General features: G+C 48.9%; 19 non-coding genes across 19 annotated transcripts; all 19 read right to left on the bottom strand.

Moving 5' to 3' along the window:
• Positions 1 to 193: 193 nt before the first annotated feature.
• On the bottom strand, positions 194 to 267 carry TRNAI-AAU (transfer RNA isoleucine (anticodon AAU)). The gene has a single exon. It is a non-coding gene; the product is annotated as a tRNA-Ile (tRNA).
• A 121-nt stretch (positions 268 to 388) lies between these two features.
• TRNAD-GUC (transfer RNA aspartic acid (anticodon GUC)) lies at positions 389 to 460 on the bottom strand. Its single transcript has one exon. It is a non-coding gene; the product is annotated as a tRNA-Asp (tRNA).
• Positions 461 to 1142: 682 nt separating this feature from the next.
• On the bottom strand, positions 1143 to 1216 carry TRNAI-AAU (transfer RNA isoleucine (anticodon AAU)). The gene has a single exon. It is a non-coding gene; the product is annotated as a tRNA-Ile (tRNA).
• Positions 1217 to 1336: 120 nt separating this feature from the next.
• On the bottom strand, positions 1337 to 1408 carry TRNAD-GUC (transfer RNA aspartic acid (anticodon GUC)). The gene has a single exon. It is a non-coding gene; the product is annotated as a tRNA-Asp (tRNA).
• A 682-nt stretch (positions 1409 to 2090) lies between these two features.
• Positions 2091 to 2164, bottom strand: TRNAI-AAU (transfer RNA isoleucine (anticodon AAU)). Its single transcript has one exon. It is a non-coding gene; the product is annotated as a tRNA-Ile (tRNA).
• An 875-nt stretch (positions 2165 to 3039) lies between these two features.
• Positions 3040 to 3113, bottom strand: TRNAI-AAU (transfer RNA isoleucine (anticodon AAU)). The gene has a single exon. It is a non-coding gene; the product is annotated as a tRNA-Ile (tRNA).
• Positions 3114 to 3234: 121 nt separating this feature from the next.
• TRNAD-GUC (transfer RNA aspartic acid (anticodon GUC)) lies at positions 3235 to 3306 on the bottom strand. Its single transcript has one exon. It is a non-coding gene; the product is annotated as a tRNA-Asp (tRNA).
• A 682-nt stretch (positions 3307 to 3988) lies between these two features.
• Positions 3989 to 4062, bottom strand: TRNAI-AAU (transfer RNA isoleucine (anticodon AAU)). The gene has a single exon. It is a non-coding gene; the product is annotated as a tRNA-Ile (tRNA).
• Positions 4063 to 4183: 121 nt separating this feature from the next.
• On the bottom strand, positions 4184 to 4255 carry TRNAD-GUC (transfer RNA aspartic acid (anticodon GUC)). The gene has a single exon. It is a non-coding gene; the product is annotated as a tRNA-Asp (tRNA).
• A 10694-nt stretch (positions 4256 to 14949) lies between these two features.
• TRNAI-AAU (transfer RNA isoleucine (anticodon AAU)) lies at positions 14950 to 15023 on the bottom strand. Its single transcript has one exon. It is a non-coding gene; the product is annotated as a tRNA-Ile (tRNA).
• Positions 15024 to 15144: 121 nt separating this feature from the next.
• On the bottom strand, positions 15145 to 15216 carry TRNAD-GUC (transfer RNA aspartic acid (anticodon GUC)). Its single transcript has one exon. It is a non-coding gene; the product is annotated as a tRNA-Asp (tRNA).
• Positions 15217 to 15898: 682 nt separating this feature from the next.
• On the bottom strand, positions 15899 to 15972 carry TRNAI-AAU (transfer RNA isoleucine (anticodon AAU)). Its single transcript has one exon. It is a non-coding gene; the product is annotated as a tRNA-Ile (tRNA).
• Positions 15973 to 16093: 121 nt separating this feature from the next.
• Positions 16094 to 16165, bottom strand: TRNAD-GUC (transfer RNA aspartic acid (anticodon GUC)). Its single transcript has one exon. It is a non-coding gene; the product is annotated as a tRNA-Asp (tRNA).
• Positions 16166 to 16847: 682 nt separating this feature from the next.
• TRNAI-AAU (transfer RNA isoleucine (anticodon AAU)) lies at positions 16848 to 16921 on the bottom strand. The gene has a single exon. It is a non-coding gene; the product is annotated as a tRNA-Ile (tRNA).
• An 875-nt stretch (positions 16922 to 17796) lies between these two features.
• On the bottom strand, positions 17797 to 17870 carry TRNAI-AAU (transfer RNA isoleucine (anticodon AAU)). Its single transcript has one exon. It is a non-coding gene; the product is annotated as a tRNA-Ile (tRNA).
• Positions 17871 to 17991: 121 nt separating this feature from the next.
• On the bottom strand, positions 17992 to 18063 carry TRNAD-GUC (transfer RNA aspartic acid (anticodon GUC)). Its single transcript has one exon. It is a non-coding gene; the product is annotated as a tRNA-Asp (tRNA).
• A 682-nt stretch (positions 18064 to 18745) lies between these two features.
• Positions 18746 to 18819, bottom strand: TRNAI-AAU (transfer RNA isoleucine (anticodon AAU)). The gene has a single exon. It is a non-coding gene; the product is annotated as a tRNA-Ile (tRNA).
• Positions 18820 to 18940: 121 nt separating this feature from the next.
• Positions 18941 to 19012, bottom strand: TRNAD-GUC (transfer RNA aspartic acid (anticodon GUC)). Its single transcript has one exon. It is a non-coding gene; the product is annotated as a tRNA-Asp (tRNA).
• Positions 19013 to 19694: 682 nt separating this feature from the next.
• On the bottom strand, positions 19695 to 19768 carry TRNAI-AAU (transfer RNA isoleucine (anticodon AAU)). Its single transcript has one exon. It is a non-coding gene; the product is annotated as a tRNA-Ile (tRNA).
• Between the last annotated feature and the right edge of the window lie 26 nt (positions 19769 to 19794).

The following is a 19794-nucleotide window of genomic DNA, read 5'->3' as shown; positions in this document are numbered from 1 at the left end:
AGGACATTTCCAATGAGGGGGGAGTGCGATTTCATCTCCTTGAAACCATGACAACAGTCCTGGGTGTACAGAGGGCTCGCTGCCTTTAGCAGAGTCAACTGATGGAAAGAGGGTCAGTGATCTCCAGTGCAGAAGCAACGACTGCTTTCACAGTGCCCAGACAGGCAGAGTGAAAAGTCTAAGCGCACACCTGTGGCCCGTACGGGGATCGAACCCGCGACCTTGGCGTTATTAGCACCACGCTCTAACCAACTGAGCTAACCGGCCATGGCACTGTGAGTCTCCACCACCAGCAAGGGGGCTGGAAAATGTTAGTGAAAGGGCTGAACAAACGTTATTCCTAGGCTAGACACATGGAGATAAACAAAGTTTAAGAAGCAAAAGCTGCCTCCCCGTCGGGGAATTGAACCCCGGTCTCCCGTGTGACAGGCGGGGATACTGACCACTATACTAACGAGGATAACCCTGGGCTTTGTCCTCTCAAGAACACAGAGATGGACAAAACCAACCAACTAGCAAATTCAAAGGCTACTCTTCAAAAGCACCTCCCACAGTCTTTCCAGTTCAGGTTTCCTTTAAACTGTATCTTCAGTCACAGAAGTAGGGCAGTAGTGCTTTCCATGTAGCCAGGCTGGAATCCAGTAGCCAATTACAACTAGTAGTGATTTGTTTCCATAAATCCTGAAATGATCTTTTTGCTCACTACCTTTCCTAACGGTCACCGAGGCCACATTCTGTCCTGAATGTGGCCTCTAGGGTTTGTTTGGTTTTGCTTTTGGGTAGAGGTTATTCTGTGAAATAGATTGTGTTTCAATTTTGTGTTAGGTGCAAAAGACAAGCAACGGTATTTCCATACAGCTGAAAGGAGAGCAGCAGTATTGCTGGGAAAGAAAAAGCAGTTGGCAAAGTTGTATGCAAAGTAGGTAACTGTTTTTGCATGCCATGTAAAAGGACATTTCCAATGAGGGGGGAGTGCGATTTCATCTCCTTGAAACCATGACAACAGTCCTGGGTGTACAGAGGGCTCGCTGCCTTTAGCAGAGTCAACTGATGGAAAGAGGGTCAGTGATCTCCAGTGCGGAAGCAACGACTGCTTTCACAGTGCCCAGACAGGCAGAGTGAAAAGTCTAAGCGCACACCTGTGGCCCGTACGGGGATCGAACCCGCAACCTTGGCGTTATTAGCACCACGCTCTAACCAACTGAGCTAACCGGCCAAGGCACTGTGATTCTCCACCACCAGCAAGGGGCTGGAAAATGTTAGTGAAAGGGCTGAACAAACGTTATTCCTAGGCTAGACACATGGAGATAAACAAAGTTTAAGAAGCAAAAGCTGCCTCCCCGTCGGGGAATTGAACCCCGGTCTCCCGCGTGACAGGCGGGGATACTGACCACTATACTAACAAGGATAACCCTGGGCTTTGTCCTCTCAAGAACACAGAGATGGACAAAACCAACCAACTAGCAAATTCAAAGGCTACTCTTCAAAAGCACCTCCCACAGTCTTTCCAGTTCAGGTTTCCTTTAAACTGTATCTTCAGTCACAGAAGTAGGGCAGTAGTGCTTTCCATGTAGCCAGGCTGGAATCCAGTAGCCAATTACAACTAGTAGTGATTTGTTTCCATAAATCCTGAAATGATCTTTTTGCTCACTACCTTTCCTAACGGTCACCGAGGCCACATTCTGTCCTGAATGTGGCCTCTAGGGTTTGTTTGGTTTTGCTTTTGGGTAGAGGTTATTCTGTGAAATAGATTGTGTTTCAATTTTGTGTTAGGTGCAAAAGACAAGCAACGGTATTTCCATACAGCTGAAAGGAGAGCAGCAGTATTGCTGGGAAAGAAAAAGCAGTTGGCAAAGTTGTATGCAAAGTAGGTAACTGTTTTTGCATGCCATGTAAAAGGACATTTCCAATGAGGGGGGAGTGCGATTTCATCTCCTTGAAACCATGACAACAGTCCTGGGTGTACAGAGGGCTCGCTGCCTTTAGCAGAGTCAACTGATGGAAAGAGGGTCAGTGATCTCCAGTGCGGAAGCAACGACTGCTTTCACAGTGCCCAGACAGGCAGAGTGAAAAGTCTAAGCGCACACCTGTGGCCCGTACGGGGATCGAACCCACAACCTTGGCGTTATTAGCACCACGCTCTAACCAACTGAGCTAACCGGCCATGGCACTGTGAGTCTCCACCACCAGCAAGGGGGCTGGAAAATGTTAGTGAAAGGGCTGAACAAACGTTATTCCTAGGCTAGACACATGGAGATAAACAAAGTTTAAGAAGCAAAAGCTGCCTCCCCGTCGGGGAATTGAACCCCAGTCTCCCGCGTGACAGGCGGTGATACTGACCACTATACTAACGAGGATAACCCTGGGCTTTGTCCTCTCAAGAACACAGAGATGGACAAAACCAACCAACTAGCAAATTCAAAGGCTACTCTTCAAAAGCACCTCCCACAGTCTTTCCAGTTCAGGTTTCCTTTAAACTGTATCTTCAGTCACAGAAGTAGGGCAGTAGTGCTTTCCATGTAGCCAGGCTGGAATCCAGTAGCCAATTACAACTAGTAGTGATTTGTTTCCATAAATCCTGAAATGATCTTTTTGCTCACTACCTTTCCTAACGGTCACCGAGGCCACATTCTGTCCTGAATGTGGCCTCTAGGGTTTGTTTGGTTTTGCTTTTGGGTAGAGGTTATTCTGTGAAATAGATTGTGTTTCAATTTTGTGTTAGGTGCAAAAGACAAGCAACGGTATTTCCATACAGCTGAAAGGAGAGCAGCAGTATTGCTGGGAAAGAAAAAGCAGTTGGCAAAGTTGTATGCAAAGTAGGTAACTGTTTTTGCATGCCATGTAAAAGGACATTTCCAATGAGGGGGGAGTGCGATTTCATCTCCTTGAAACCATGACAACAGTCCTGGGTGTACAGAGGGCTCGCTGCCTTTAGCAGAGTCAACTGATGGAAAGAGGGTCAGTGATCTCCAGTGCGGAAGCAACGACTGCTTTCACAGTGCCCAGACAGGCAGAGTGAAAAGTCTAAGCGCACACCTGTGGCCCATACGGGGATCGAACCCGCGACCTTGGCGTTATTAGCACCACGCTCTAACCAACTGAGCTAACCGGCCATGGCACTGTGAGTCTCCACCACCAGCAAGGGGGCTGGAAAATGTTAGTGAAAGGGCTGAACAAACGTTATTCCTAGGCTAGACACATGGAGATAAACAAAGTTTAAGAAGCAAAAGCTGCCTCCCCGTCGGGGAATTGAACCCCGGTCTCCCGCGTGACAGGCGGGGATACTGACCACTATACTAACAAGGATAACCCTGGGCTTTGTCCTCTCAAGAACACAGAGATGGACAAAACCAACCAACTAGCAAATTCAAAGGCTACTCTTCAAAAGCACCTCCCACAGTCTTTCCAGTTCAGGTTTCCTTTAAACTGTATCTTCAGTCACAGAAGTAGGGCAGTAGTGCTTTCCATGTAGCCAGGCTGGAATCCAGTAGCCAATTACAACTAGTAGTGATTTGTTTCCATAAATCCTGAAATGATCTTTTTGCTCACTACCTTTCCTAACGGTCACCGAGGCCACATTCTGTCCTGAATGTGGCCTCTAGGGTTTGTTTGGTTTTGCTTTTGGGTAGAGGTTATTCTGTGAAATAGATTGTGTTTCAATTTTGTGTTAGGTGCAAAAGACAAGCAACGGTATTTCCATACAGCTGAAAGGAGAGCAGCAGTATTGCTGGGAAAGAAAAAGCAGTTGGCAAAGTTGTATGCAAAGTAGGTAACTGTTTTTGCATGCCATGTAAAAGGACATTTCCAATGAGGGGGGAGTGCGATTTCATCTCCTTGAAACCATGACAACAGTCCTGGGTGTACAGAGGGCTCGCTGCCTTTAGCAGAGTCAACTGATGGAAAGAGGGTCAGTGATCTCCAGTGCGGAAGCAACAACTGCTTTCACAGTGCCCAGACAGGCAGAGTGAAAAGTCTAAGCGCACACCTGTGGCCCGTACGGGGATCGAACCCACGACCTTGGCGTTATTAGCACCACGCTCTAACCAACTGAGCTAACCGGCCATGGCACTGTGAGTCTCCACCACCAGCAAGGGGGCTGGAAAATGTTAGTGAAAGGGCTGAACAAACGTTATTCCTAGGCTAGACACATGGAGATAAACAAAGTTTAAGAAGCAAAAGCTGCCTCCCCGTCGGGGAATTGAACCCCAGTCTCCCGCGTGACAGGCGGGGATACTGACCACTATACTAACGAGGATAACCCTGGGCTTTGTCCTCTCAAGAACACAGAGATGGACAAAACCAACCAACTAGCAAATTCAAAGGCTACTCTTCAAAAGCACCTCCCACAGTCTTTCCAGTTCAGGTTTCCTTTAAACTGTATCTTCAGTCACAGAAGTAGGGCAGTAGTGCTTTCTAGTGGTGCTCAGCAGAGCTCGAATATTCGAGTAGCTCGAATATTCGAGCTCTTTTTCAGCTATTCGAGCTCGGTATTCGAGCTCCGAATAGCTGTAGCTATTCGAATGGGCTATTCGAGAACACTCGAATAGCCCATTCACTATTCGAGCTATTCGAGCAAACCGGCGCTATTCGAGCTCGGTACCGAGCTCGAATAGCGTCATAGCCCAGATTGATGTGCTTAGAGCCAATCAGAGGGCTCCCAGGCCCTCTGACGGCAGCCAATCACAGAGGGGGACCCTGGCCAGCCCCTACCCTATAAATAGCGGCCGCCATGTTCGGGTTTTCCATGCTTGCCTGAGACTTGTACAGAGAGAGATCTGCTCCTTTGTGCTTTGGCTTAGCAAGTGCTCTATTGTGTTCATTTACCTAGCGTTTTTGCTCACCTACACCTGCCATATACACCTGTATTGTTGTTATTTAGATAGACATTGTATTTTAGTTAGTAGCTTGTGTGTTACATTAGAGACAGGCAGCTGCTGCAAGCTTACAGGTTTAGGCCTCAGGGGGGCCTTGCCTCTGTGGGCAGCTGTCCTCTGTTTATTTCTCTCATCATCTATACCAGTATTTCTGCTGTCCTTTACTAATAGTATTGTAGTTATACTGTACTAGGAGTAGGACACTCACTGACTGTCACTGTTTATAGGCTACTAGCTAGCTCCTGCGTGTGTGCACTCACTCACTGTCTGTGTGTACACACACTCTATTTCCTTCTGATTACTGATTGATTATTGTTAGTTGTACTTACTTACTACTTACTCTTACTGTACCCGTAGGGACACTCACTGTCACTGTTCATATAGGCTACTAGCTCCTGCGTGTGCGCACTCACTGTCTGAGTGTACACACACAACACACACTCTATTTCCTTCTGATCGCTGATTGATTATTGTAATTAGTTAGTTCTACTTACTGTTACTACTTACTCTTACTGTACTAGGAGTCTAGGACACTCAGTCACTGTGTTCATAGGCTACTAGCTCCTGCGTGCGTGCACTCACTGTCTGAGTGTACACACACCCACACTCCATTTCCTTCTGATCGCTGATTGATTATTGTTATTAGTTAGTTCTACTTACTGTTACTACTTACTTACTCTTACTGTACTAGGAGTCTAGGACACTCAGTCACTGTGTTCATAGGCTACTAGCTCCTGCGTGCGTGCACTCACTGTCTGAGTGTACACACACCACCCACACTCCATTTCCTTCTGATCGCTGATTGATTATTGTTATTAGTTAGTTCTACTACTTACTGTTACTACTTACTGTACTAGGAGTCTAGGACACTCAGTCACTGTGTCCATAGGCTACTAGCTCCTGCGTGCGTGCACTCACTGTCTGAGTGTACACACACCACCCACACTCCATTTCCTTCTGATCGCTGATTGATTATTGTTATTAGTTAGTTCTACTACTTACTGTTACTACTTACTTACTCTTACTGTACTAGGAGTCTAGGACACCCAGTCACTGTGTCCATAGGCTACTAGCTCCTGCGTGCGTGCACTCACTGTCTGAGTGTACACACACCACCCACACTCCATTTCCTTCTGATCGCTGATTGATTATTGTTATTAGTTAGTTCTACTTACTGTTACTACTTACTTACTCTTACTGTACTAGGAGTCTAGGACACTCAGTCACTGTGTCCATAGGCTACTAGCTCCTGCGTGCGTGCACTCACTGTCTGAGTGTACACACACCACCCACACTCCATTTCCTTCTGATCGCTGATTGATTATTGTTATTAGTTAGTTCTACTACTTACTGTTACTACTTACTGTACTAGGAGTCTAGGACACTCAGTCACTGTGTCCATAGGCTACTAGCTCCTGCGTGCGTGCACTCACTGTCTGAGTGTACACACACCACCCACACTCCATTTCCTTCTGATCGCTGATTGATTATTGTTATTAGTTAGTTCTACTACTTACTGTTACTACTTACTTACTCTTACTGTACTAGGAGTCTAGGACACCCAGTCACTGTGTCCATAGGCTACTAGCTCCTGCGTGCGTGCACTCACTGTCTGAGTGTACACACACCACCCACACTCCATTTCCTTCTGATCGCTGATTGATTATTGTTATTAGTTAGTTCTACTTACTGTTACTACTTACTTACTCTTACTGTACTAGGAGTCTAGGACACTCAGTCACTGTGTCCATAGGCTACTAGCTCCTGCGTGCGTGCACTCACTGTCTGAGTGTACACACACCACCCACACTCCATTTCCTTCTGATCGCTGATTGATTATTGTTATTAGTTAGTTCTACTTACTGTTACTACTTACTTACTCTTACTGTACTAGGAGTCTAGGACACTCAGTCACTGTGTCCATAGGCTACTAGCTCCTGCGTGCGTGCACTCACTGTCTGAGTGTACACACACCACCCACACTCCATTTCCTTCTGATCGCTGATTGATTATTGTTATTAGTTAGTTCTACTACTTACTGTTACTACTTACTGTACTAGGAGTCTAGGACACTCAGTCACTGTGTCCATAGGCTACTAGCTCCTGCGTGCGTGCACTCACTGTCTGAGTGTACACACACCACCCACACTCCATTTCCTTCTGATCGCTGATTGATTATTGTTATTAGTTAGTTCTACTACTTACTGTTACTACTTACTTACTCTTACTGTACTAGGAGTCTAGGACACCCAGTCACTGTGTCCATAGGCTACTAGCTCCTGCGTGCGTGCACTCACTGTCTGAGTGTACACACACCACCCACACTCCATTTCCTTCTGATCGCTGATTGATTATTGTTATTAGTTAGTTCTACTTACTGTTACTACTTACTTACTCTTACTGTACTAGGAGTCTAGGACACTCAGTCACTGTGTCCATAGGCTACTAGCTCCTGCGTGCGTGCACTCACTGTCTGAGTGTACACACACACCACCCACACTCCATTTCCTTCTGATCGCTGATTGATTATTGTTATTAGTTAGTTCTACTTACTGTTACTACTTACTTACTCTTACCGTACTAGGAGTCTAGGACACTCAGTCACTGTGTCCATAGGCTACTAGCTCCTGCGTGCGTGCACTCACTGTCTGAGTGTACACACACTAAATTTACTTGTGATTACTACTACTGATTATTGTAACTGCTAGTTGTACTTCCTGACTGTTAATACTTACTTACTGTACTAGGGGACACTCACTCAGTCACCTCACCAACCAACCCACTCCATTAAAGTACCCCACTTTTCACCCGCCCTTTTACAAAACTTTTGTCTATACGCCCAAAACATTGAAGATGTCTGGAAGTGGCAGCCAGCGCGGTTTGGGCAAGGGGAAGGGCAGCAAGGGAATCAGGAAGAGAGGGAGCAGCATTGTGGCAAGCCGCGGCCGCGGGCGCGCCACCATGCACAGTTCCGCAGCAGCAGCAGCAGCGTCAGTGGCTAACATTCCTCCCATAGCCACTGGCCGTGGACGCCTTGGGCGCCGCCCAGGAGGAGCATCTGCAACTCACGCTGCAGAGACACAGCAGCAGCAGCGTGTAGCACCTGCTCCCATTTTCCTCCAGCCGGGTCGGAAACGTCCCATTGAGGAAAAGGATGCAGACACTGTGGTGCAACTCATGACGGAGGATGAGCAGCCCGCCATCAGCTCTGCATCCGAGGCCTCCACCCTCACCACCACCACCACCACCACCCCTGTTCGCAGCAGCCGCCCAGCAGGGTCTGGGGAGGAGGCCAGTTCACCGTCAGTCGCCGACCTCTCATTCAGCACTCTTTTGACCCCAGGCATGATGAGTCAATTGAATGCTGTTGTTGGCGATTTGGAGGAGGAGATGCTGATGGGCACTTTGGGGGAGGAGGGATTGGACAGCAAGACTGTGGCGACAGTCAAGCGTCCCATCCATGCATCAGCAGAGGAGTTTGGGGGGTCATCATCAGAGCAGGACATGTTTCAGGAGGGGCATGATGATGATGACCCGGTGACAGACAGAGACTGGGTGCCAACACATCCAGAGGATGTCGTCCTCAGCAGCTCTGAGGAGGAGGAGGAGGATGCGGTTGTGGGCCTTGCAAGGAGGCGCATCATTGCAAGCATTGGCAGCGTCCCACAGCCTGCTGGTGTCTCAGGCTCAGCAGCAGCAGCAGCAGCATCAGCCAGTACCACCACCAGCCGCACCCAAGACCCCCCCCCCCCCCCAACCACCACAGGGAAACAGGCAGCAGCGCTTCCATGCCGTAGGGGGATGTTTTTGTCACCAATCTGGCGGTTTTTCACCATGCCCACAGTGTACAGCAAGTACGCCACTTGCAACCACTGTCAGCGGAAGTTGAGCAGAGGTGCAGACCCCTTGAAGTTCAGCACCAGCTCGCTGATCAACCACCTTTCTGCGAAACACTTCCACCAGCATGAGGAGTTCCAGAGGCTGAAGGCATCTGGTGCTGGCAGTGGCACCAATCCCATCACTGCACAGCCTTCAGCAGCAGCAGCAGCAACAGCAGCCACCCGCCCTCCTGCTCCTCCAGCAGCACCAGCAGGAGTGCGGAAACGCCCTGCTCCTCCCCCCTCTGCAACTCCTGCCGCCGACACTGAGGCCTGTTCTGGCAGCCAGTCCTCAGTGGCCTCCTCTGCTCCGTCTGCTGATTCCCGTGCCAGCAAAAAGGCACGCCAGAGCCTTTTGAGCGAGTCCTTCCAGGGGGTGGTTAGGGCTCTGCCTCCCAGCAGCCGTCGCGTGCGGCAGCTGAACGGCTTGCTGGCACGGGCCATGTGCTCCCAACTCCTGCCGTACACGCTCGTGCAGGAGGGGAGCGACATGCGGGCGCTGCTTGCTTGTGCAGCCCCAGACTGGCAGCTCCCCAGCAGACACTTCTTCGCCCGCAAGGCCATTCCTGCACTGCACCGCTTTGTGATGGCCAATGTGGAGCGAGGGCTGGAGCACGCGGTTGGTGAAAGGGTCCACGTCACCATGGACTCCTGGAGCAGCCGCTTCGGGACAGGCCGCTACCTGTCCTTCACTGTCCACTGGGTCAGCTTGGTGGAAGGGGGTGAGGATGGGAGAGCAGCAGCGGGCACAGCAGCAGCAGCAACACAGTGGGTGGTGCCACCCCGCAGGGTCAGGGGAACTGCAGCGGGTTCCTCCGATCCTCTGCCATCCTCCGCCACACCTGGCCAAACCCCCCGCCTCAGCAGCAGTGTGAAGGCCCGCCACTGCCAAGCGCTGCTGCACTTGGTCAGCCTTGGCAAGACCAAGCTGACGGCAGCCCACGTGTTGGCCAAACTCCAGGAGCAGGAGCGGATTTGGCTGACCCCCAGAGGCCTCAGAGTCGGAGAGGTGGTGTCCGACAATGGGGCCAATCTGGTTGCTGCCATAGACAGGGGAAACCTGACCCACATCCCCTGTCTTGCCCACGTGCTGAACCTGGTGGTGCAGAAGTTCCTGCGCACCTACCAGGGGATGGACGAGCTGCTGGAAACGGCAAGGAACGTTGTGCGTCACTTCCGGCGCTCGGCTGCAGCCTGTGCGAGCCTGGAAGACGTGCAAAAGGAGCTGGATCTGCCACGCCATCGGCTGATCATTGACGTTCCGACTCGCTGGAACTCCACCCTGGCGATGTTGGAGCGTCTGGTTGAACAGAAGCACGCTGTCAACCACTACCTTGCCCTGGCCACTGTTTCCGCAGCTCAGAGAAGGGACAAGACCAGCAACATCCCGTCCATCGTCCCCGATGATGACTGGAGGCACATGCAGCAGGTGTGCTTAGTGCTGGCTCCCTTCCTGCAGGCCACAAACATGGTGAGCAGGGACCATGCTATGGTCTGCGAGTGGGTGCCCCTGGTTTCTCTGCTGAACAGGGCACTCGATGCTTTGCTGGCACAGGGAGCGGCAGCCTTGGACCAGCAGGAGCGGCAAGCAGCTGCACAGTCCACCTCTGAGGGGGAGGAGGAGGAGGACTTGGTGGAGGTCCCTGACCTGGCTGCTGATGAGGGGGATCAGCGCAGTGCAGCTGAGTTGGTGCGGGGGTGGAGAGAGGATGAGGCAGCAGAGGAGGAGGATGAGGAGGACAGCACTGACGTCGATGTGCCAGCAGACGTGGCCCGCCTCTTCCCAATGGCAGCGCACATGCTGACGTGCCTGCGCAGGGACCCCAGGGTGATCCAGATGAAGCAGAGGGAGGACATCTGGATCAGCATGATGTTGGACCCACGCCTCAAGGGGAAGTTGAGCCAGTTCCTGCCGCCTGCAGGAGGAGACCCAGCGCAACAAATAAGGAGCTTGCAGCAGGCCCTTGTTGAGCGCTTGGAGGAAGCCTTCCCCCAGCCTTCCACCCCCACTGTCCAGCAGCCAGCACAGAGGCAGCAGCAGGTGCCTGCATCCAGCAGCAGCAAGCGCCCCACAGACCTGCTGTCTCTCAGCCACGAGCTCTACAGGACTGTAGAGGCTCCGGCAGCAGTGACTAGAGAGGAGATGCATGCAGCAGCATCCTCCTCCGGTCACAGCCAGCGCCTGACCCGCATGGTGGCTGACTACATGGGGTCCTACAGCGGGCTTGACAGCGATGCCCCTGTTGATCCCATGGAGTATTGGGTCAAGCGCATGGAGATCTGGAGCGAGCTGGCGCAGTACGCCCTGGAAGTGCTGTCCTGCCCCCCTTCCAGCGTGCTGTCCGAGCGCTGCTTCAGTGCAGCTGGTGGCGTGGTCACCGAGAAACGCTCACGTCTGTCTCACAAGTCTGTGGACAGACTGACGTTTCTCAAGATGAACCAGGCGTGGGTGGAAGGCGAGTTCCTGGCCCCTGTTGTCGGCGAGAGGGGGACATGAACTGGCTGCCGGAACTTAGTACCATCGTTAATGTGCCTTACCACCCTTTACCACCTCCTGGCTCCTGCTCACTAAGCCAGCCTGGTTCACTTTGACTATTACGTCGCCTGCAGCCACACATTTCACACCTACAGTGGGCTGCTGCTGTGTACTGCCCTTCTGCTGTCTGTCTGTGTTTCCCACTGCCAGGGTACACAGAATTACCGTCTGCTGCCACTCTGCCACCAGCTATTACGTCACAACAATAGCTGCTCACACTGCTCCTCCATTCCTCCTGCTGCTGCTGTCTGTCTGTGTTTCCCACTGCCAGGGTACACAGAATTACCTTCTGCTGCCACTCTGCCACCAGCTATTACGTCAAAACAATAGCTATATTGGTTGTAAAACCAAAACCAAAAAAAACCAATAAAAAAAAAAAAAGGTTTAATTTTTCTGAGGTGCCCGGGTTGAAAACTGTGTTGTCCCAGTTGTGTATTGGACACAATGTGGGCTGCACGACCGCTGTCTGGGACCTCCTGTTGTGTTTATTTACAGCCCTGGTATCACCGCTAGGTACCAGGGCTATTATGTCACGCTGCCTACCTGCTGCCACACTCACACTGCTCCTCCATTCCTCCTGCTGCTGCTGTCTGTCTGTGTTTCCCACTGCCAGGGTACACAGAATTACCGTCTGCTGCCACTCTGCCACCAGCTATTACGTCACAACAATAGCTGCTCACACTGCTCCTCCATTCCTCCTGCTGCTGCTGTCTGTCTGTGTTTCCCACTGCCAGGGTACACAGAATTACCTTCTGCTGCCACTCTGCCACCAGCTATTACGTCAAAACAATAGCTATATTGGTTGTAAAACCAAAACCAAAAAAAACCAATAAAAAAAAAAAAAGGTTTAATTTTTCTGAGGTGCCCGGGTTGAAAACTGTGTTGTCCCAGTTGTGTATTGGACACAATGTGGGCTGCACGACCGCTGTCTGGGACCTCCTGTTGTGTTTATTTACAGCCCTGGTATCACCGCTAGGTACCAGGGCTATTATGTCACGCTGCCTACCTGCTGCCACACTCACACTGCTCCTCCATTCCTCCTGCTGCTGCTGTCTGTCTGTGTTTCCCACTGCCAGGGTACACAGAATTACCGTCTGCTGCCACTCTGCCACCAGCTATTACGTCACAACAATAGCTGCTCACACTGCTCCTCCATTCCTCCTGCTGCTGCTGTCTGTCTGTGTTTCCCACTGCCAGGGTACACAGAATTACCTTCTGCTGCCACTCTGCCACCAGCTATTACGTCAAAACAATAGCTATATTGGTTGTAAAACCAAAACCAAAAAAAACCAATAAAAAAAAAAAAAGGTTTAATTTTTCTGAGGTGCCCGGGTTGAAAACTGTGTTGTCCCAGTTGTGTATTGGACACAATGTGGGCTGCACGACCGCTGTCTGGGACCTCCTGTTGTGTTTATTTACAGCCCTGGTATCACCGCTAGGTACCAGGGCTATTATGTCACGCTGCCTACCTGCTGCCACACTCACACTGCTCCTCCATTCCTCCTGCTGCTGCTGTCTGTCTGTGTTTCCCACTGCCAGGGTACACAGAATTACCGTCTGCTGCCACTCTGCCACCAGCTATTACGTCACAACAATAGCTGCTCACACTGCTCCTCCATTCCTCCTGCTGCTGCTGTCTGTCTGTGTTTCCCACTGCCAGGGTACACAGAATTACCTTCTGCTGCCACTCTGCCACCAGCTATTACGTCAAAACAATAGCTATATTGGTTGTAAAACCAAAACCAAAAAAAACCAATAAAAAAAAAAAAAGGTTTAATTTTTCTGAGGTGCCCGGGTTGAAAACTGTGTTGTCCCAGTTGTGTATTGGACACAATGTGGGCTGCACGACCGCTGTCTGGGACCTCCTGTTGTGTTTATTTACAGCCCTGGTATCACCGCTAGGTACCAGGGCTATTATGTCACGGCGAGCTGCCTGCCTCATTGACTGCCTGCTGCCACACACTCATCCTCCTCCTCCTGCTGCTGAATTTACCTCCTGCTGTCTTTGTGTTTCCACTGCCAGGGAGCACATACAATGGCGCTTCCAACATGCGTGCGCCCACCAGCTATTTGTTACGCTCAAAAATAGCTGCATTTCTTTAAAAAAAAATTTGAAAAGAGAAATACGTGAAGAAGAAGAAGAAGACGATATTGAAAAAGAAGGAGAAGGAGAAGATGAAGAAGAAGATGAAGAAGAAGATGAAGAAGAAGAAGATGAAGATGAAGAAGATGAAGATGAAGAAGAAGAAGAAGATGAAGAAGAAGAAGATGAAGAAGAAGATGAAGAAGATGAAGATGAAGAAGAAGAAGAAGATGATGAAGAAGATGAAGAAGAAGAAGAAGAAGATGAAGAAGAAGAAGATGAAGAAGAAGAAGATGAAGAAGAAGATGAAGAAGATGAAGAAGAAGATGAAGAAGATGAAGATGAAGAAGAAGAAGAAGATGATGAAGAAGATGAAGAAGATGAAGAAGAAGAAGATGAAGAAGATGAAGAAGAAGAAGAAGAAGATGAAGAAGAAGAAGAAGAAGATGAAGAAGATGAAGAAGATGAAGAAGATGAAGAAGAAGATGAAGATGAAGAAGATGAAGATGAAGAAGATGAAGATGAAGAAGATGAAGAAGATGAAGAAGAAGAAGAAGATGAAGAAGAAGAAGAAGAAGATGAAGAAGAAGATGAAGAAGATGAAGATGAAGAAGAAGAAGAAGATGATGAAGAAGAAGAAGAAGAAGAAGAAGAAGATCTAGAAGAAGATTAAGAAAGATAAAGAAGAAGAAGAACAAGTATATACAGTAACACTACACTACTGAACCAAATTAAGGACACAACTTCTCTTTCCACATTTTTTTTTAAAGGAACATCCCCACATAATCACTTGCTGTTGTTACTTGGAAAAAAAGATGTTTCTTGCATCATTCACCCTCAAAACAAGTGTTGGAAGCTATTTTGGGCCAATTCGAATAGTCAGCTCGAATAGTGAGCTCGAATACCGACTCGAATAGTGAGCTCGAAGTCCGAGGTCGAATCGAATAGTAAAAAATATTCGACTCGAATATTCGACTGACCTCGAATAATTTACTATTCGAATTCGACCAAATTCGAATTTTTAAAAGGGGTATTTGAGCACCTCTGGTGCTTTCCATGTAGCCAGGCTGGAATCCAGTAGCCAATTACAACTAGTAGTGATTTGTTTCCATAAATCCTGAAATGATCTTTTTGCTCACTACCTTTCCTAACGGTCACCGAGGCCACATTCTGTCCTGAATGTGGCCTCTAGGGTTTGTTTGGTTTTGCTTTTGGGTAGAGGTTATTCTGTGAAATAGATTGTGTTTCAATTTTGTGTTAGGTGCAAAAGACAAGCAACGGTATTTCCATACAGCTGAAAGGAGAGCAGCAGTATTGCTGGGAAAGAAAAAGCAGTTGGCAAAGTTGTATGCAAAGTAGGTAACTGTTTTTGCATGCCATGTAAAAGGACATTTCCAATGAGGGGGGAGTGCGATTTCATCTCCTTGAAACCATGACAACAGTCCTGGGTGTACAGAGGGCTCGCTGCCTTTAGCAGAGTCAACTGATGGAAAGAGGGTCAGTGATCTCCAGTGCGGAAGCAACAACTGCTTTCACAGTGCCCAGACAGGCAGAGTGAAAAGTCTAAGCGCACACCTGTGGCCCGTACGGGGATCGAACCCACGACCTTGGTGTTATTAGCACCACGCTCTAACCAACTGAGCTAACCGGCCATGGCACTGTGAGTCTCCACCACCAGCAAGGGGGCTGGAAAATGTTAGTGAAAGGGCTGAACAAACGTTATTCCTAGGCTAGACACATGGAGATAAACAAAGTTTAAGAAGCAAAAGCTGCCTCCCCGTCGGGGAATTGAACCCCAGTCTCCCGCGTGACAGGCGGGGATACTGACCACTATACTAACGAGGATAACCCTGGGCTTTGTCCTCTCAAGAACACAGAGATGGACAAAACCAACCAACTAGCAAATTCAAAGGCTACTCTTCAAAAGCACCTCCCACAGTCTTTCCAGTTCAGGTTTCCTTTAAACTGTATCTTCAGTCACAGAAGTAGGGCAGTAGTGCTTTCCATGTAGCCAGGCTGGAATCCAGTAGCCAATTACAACTAGTAGTGATTTGTTTCCATAAATCCTGAAATGATCTTTTTGCTCACTACCTTTCCTAACGGTCACCGAGGCCACATTCTGTCCTGAATGTGGCCTCTAGGGTTTGTTTGGTTTTGCTTTTGGGTAGAGGTTATTCTGTGAAATAGATTGTGTTTCAATTTTGTGTTAGGTGCAAAAGACAAGCAACGGTATTTCCATACAGCTGAAAGGAGAGCAGCAGTATTGCTGGGAAAGAAAAAGCAGTTGGCAAAGTTGTATGCAAAGTAGGTAACTGTTTTTGCATGCCATGTAAAAGGACATTTCCAATGAGGGGGGAGTGCGATTTCATCTCCTTGAAACCATGACAACAGTCCTGGGTGTACAGAGGGCTCGCTGCCTTTAGCAGAGTCAACTGATGGAAAGAGGGTCAGTGATCTCCAGTGCGGAAGCAACGACTGCTTTCACAGTGCCCAGACAGGCAGAGTGAAAAGTCTAAGCGCACACCTGTGGCCCATACGGGGATCGAACCCGCGACCTTGGTGTTATTAGCACCACGCTCTAACCAACTGAGCTAACCGGCCATGGCACTGTGAGTCTCCACCACCAGCAAGGGGGCTGGAAAATGTTAGTGAAAGGGCTGAACAAACGTTATTCCTAGGCTAGACACATGGAGATAAACAAAGTTTAAGAAGCAAAAGCTGCCTCCCCGTCGGGGAATTGAACCCCGGTCTCCCGCGTGACAGGCGGGGATACTGACCACTATACTAACAAGGATAACCCTGGGCTTTGTCCTCTCAAGAACACAGAGATGGACAAAACCAACCAACTAGCAAATTCAAAGGCTACTCTTCAAAAGCACCTCCCACAGTCTTTCCAGTTCAGGTTTCCTTTAAACTGTATCTTCAGTCACAGAAGTAGGGCAGTAGTGCTTTCCATGTAGCCAGGCTGGAATCCAGTAGCCAATTACAACTAGTAGTGATTTGTTTCCATAAATCCTGAAATGATCTTTTTGCTCACTACCTTTCCTAACGGTCACCGAGGCCACATTCTGTCCTGAATGTGGCCTCTAGGGTTTGTTTGGTTTTGCTTTTGGGTAGAGGTTATTCTGTGAAATAGATTGTGTTTCAATTTTGTGTTAGGTGCAAAAGACAAGCAACGGTATTTCCATACAGCTGAAAGGAGAGCAGCAGTATTGCTGGGAAAGAAAAAGCAGTTGGCAAAGTTGTATGCAAAGTAGGTAACTGTTTTTGCATGCCATGTAAAAGGACATTTCCAATGAGGGGGGAGTGCGATTTCATCTACTTGAAACCATGACAACAGTCCTGGGTGTACAGAGGGCTCGCTGCCTTTAGCAGAGTCAACTGATGGAAAGAGGGTCAGTGATCTCCAGTGCGGAAGCAACGACTGCTTTCACAGTGCCCAGACAGGCAGAGTGAAAAGTCTAAGCGCACACCTGTGGCCCGTACGGGGATCGAACCCACAACCTTGGCGTTATTAGCACCACGCTCTAACCAACTGAGCTAACCGGCCATGGCACTGTGAGTCTCCACCACCAGCAAGGGGGCTGGAAAATGTTAGTGAAAGGGCTGAACAAACGTTATTCCTAGGCTAGACACATGGAGATAAACAAAGTTTAAGAAGCAAAAGCTGCCTCCCCGTCGGGGAATTGAACCCCAGTCTCCCGCGTGACAGGCGGTGATACTGACCACTATACTAACGAGGATAACCCTGGGCTTTGTCCTCTCAAGAACACAGAGATGGACAAAACCAACCAACTAGCAAATTCAAAGGCTACTCTTCAAAAGCACCTCCCACAGTCTTTCCAGTTCAGGTTTCCTTTAAACTGTATCTTCAGTCACAGAAGTAGGGCAGTAGTGCTTTCCATGTAGCCAGGCTGGAATCCAGTAGCCAATTACAACTAGTAGTGATTTGTTTCCATAAATCCTGAAATGATCTTTTTGCTCACTACCTTTCCTAACGGTCACCGAGGCCACATTCTGTCCTGAATGTGGCCTCTAGGGTTTGTTTGGTTTTGCTTTTGGGTAGAGGTTATTCTGTGAAATAGATTGTGTTTCAATTTTGTGTTAGGTGCAAAAGACAAGCAACGGTATTTCCATACAGCTGAAAGGAGAGCAGCAGTATTGCTGGGAAAGAAAAAGCAGTTGGCAAAGTTGTATGCAAAGTAGGTAACTGTTTTTGCATGCCATGTAAAAGGACATTTCCAATGAGGGGGGAGTGCGATTTCATCTCCTTGAAACCATGACAACAGTCCTGGGTGTACAGAGGGCTCGCTGCCTTTAGCAGAGTCAACTGATGGAAAGAGGGTCAGTGATCTCCAGTGCGGAAGCAACGACTGCTTTCACAGTGCCCAGACAGGCAGAGTGAAAAGTCTAAGCGCACACCTGTGGCCCATACGGGGATCGAACCCGCGACCTTGGTGTTATTAGCACCACGCTCTAACCAACTGAGCTAACCGGCCATGGCACTGTGAGTCTCCACCACCAGCAAGGGGGCTGGAAAATGTTAGTGAAAGGGCTGAACAAACGTTATTCCTAGGCTAGACACATGGAGATAAACAAAGTTTAAGAAGCAAAAGCTGCCTCCCCGTCGGGGAATTGAACCCCGGTCTCCCGCGTGACAGGCGGGGATACTGACCACTATACTAACAAGGATAACCCTGGGCTTTGTCCTCTCAAGAACACAGAGATGGACAAAACCAACCAACTAGCAAATTCAAAGGCTACTCTTCAAAAGCACCTCCCACAGTCTTTCCAGTTCAGGTTTCCTTTAAACTGTATCTTCAGTCACAGAAGTAGGGCAGTAGTGCTTTCCATGTAGCCAGGCTGGAATCCAGTAGCCAATTACAACTAGTAGTGATTTGTTTCCATAAATCCTGAAATGATCTTTTTGCTCACTACCTTTCCTAACGGTCACCGAGGCCACATTCTGTCCTGAATGTGGCCTCTAGGGTTTGTTTGGTTTTGCTTTTGGGTAGAGGTTATTCTGTGAAATAGATTGTGTTTCAATTTTGTGTTAGGTGCAAAAGACAAGCAACGGTATTTCCATACAGCTGAAAGGAGAGCAGCAGTATTGCTGGGAAAGAAAAAGCAGTTGGCAAAGTTGTATGCAAAGTAGGTAACTGTTTTTGCATGCCATGTAAAAGGACATTTCCAATGAGGGGGGAGTGCGATTTCATCTCCTTGAAACCATGACAACAGTCCTGGGTGTACAGAGGGCTCGCTGCCTTTAGCAGAGTCAACTGATGGAAAGAGGGTCAGTGATCTCCAGTGCGGAAGCAACGACTGCTTTCACAGTGCCCAGACAGGCAGAGTGAAAAGTCTAAGCGCACACCTGTGGCCCATTCGGGGATCGAACCCGCAACCTTGGCGTTATTAGCACCACGCTCTAACCAACTGAGCTAACCGGCCATGGCACTGTGAGTCTCCACCACCAGCAAGGGGGCTGGAAAATGTTAGTGAAAGGGCTGAACAAACGTTATTCCTAGGCTAGACACATGGAGATAAACAAAGTTTAAGAAGCAAAAGCTGCCTCCCCGTCGGGGAATTGAACCCCGGTCTCCCGCGTGACAGGCGGGGATACTGACCACTATACTAACAAGGATAACCCTGGGCTTTGTCCTCTCAAGAACACAGAGATGGACAAAACCAACCAACTAGCAAATTCAAAGGCTACTCTTCAAAAGCACCTCCCACAGTCTTTCCAGTTCAGGTTTCCTTTAAACTGTATCTTCAGTCACAGAAGTAGGGCAGTAGTGCTTTCCATGTAGCCAGGCTGGAATCCAGTAGCCAATTACAACTAGTAGTGATTTGTTTCCATAAATCCTGAAATGATCTTTTTGCTCACTACCTTTCCTAACGGTCACCGAGGCCACATTCTGTCCTGAATGTGGCCTCTAGGGTTTGTTTGGTTTTGCTTTTGGGTAGAGGTTATTCTGTGAAATAGATTGTGTTTCAATTTTGTGTTAGGTGCAAAAGACAAGCAACGGTATTTCCATACAGCTGAAAGGAGAGCAGCAGTATTGCTGGGAAAGAAAAAGCAGTTGGCAAAGTTGTATGCAAAGTAGGTAACTGTTTTTGCATGCCATGTAAAAGGACATTTCCAATGAGGGGGGAGTGCGATTTCATCTCCTTGAAACCATGACAACAGTCCTGGGTGTACAGAGGGCTCGCTGCCTTTAGCAGAGTCAACTGATGGAAAGAGGGTCAGTGATCTCCAGTGCGGAAGCAACGACTGCTTTCACAGTGCCCAGACAGGCAGAGTGAAAAGTCTAAGCGCACACCTGTGGCCCGTACGGGGATCGAACCCACAACCTTGGCGTTATTAGCACCACGCTCTAACCAACTGAGCTAACCGGCCATGGCACTGTGAGCCTCCACCACCAG

Source organism: Hyperolius riggenbachi, chromosome 2 (genome assembly GCF_040937935.1).
Source record: "Hyperolius riggenbachi isolate aHypRig1 chromosome 2, aHypRig1.pri, whole genome shotgun sequence".
NCBI classification, from domain to species: Eukaryota; Metazoa; Chordata; class Amphibia; order Anura; family Hyperoliidae; genus Hyperolius; species Hyperolius riggenbachi.
This window is presented reverse-complemented; position numbering and strand designations above follow the sequence as displayed.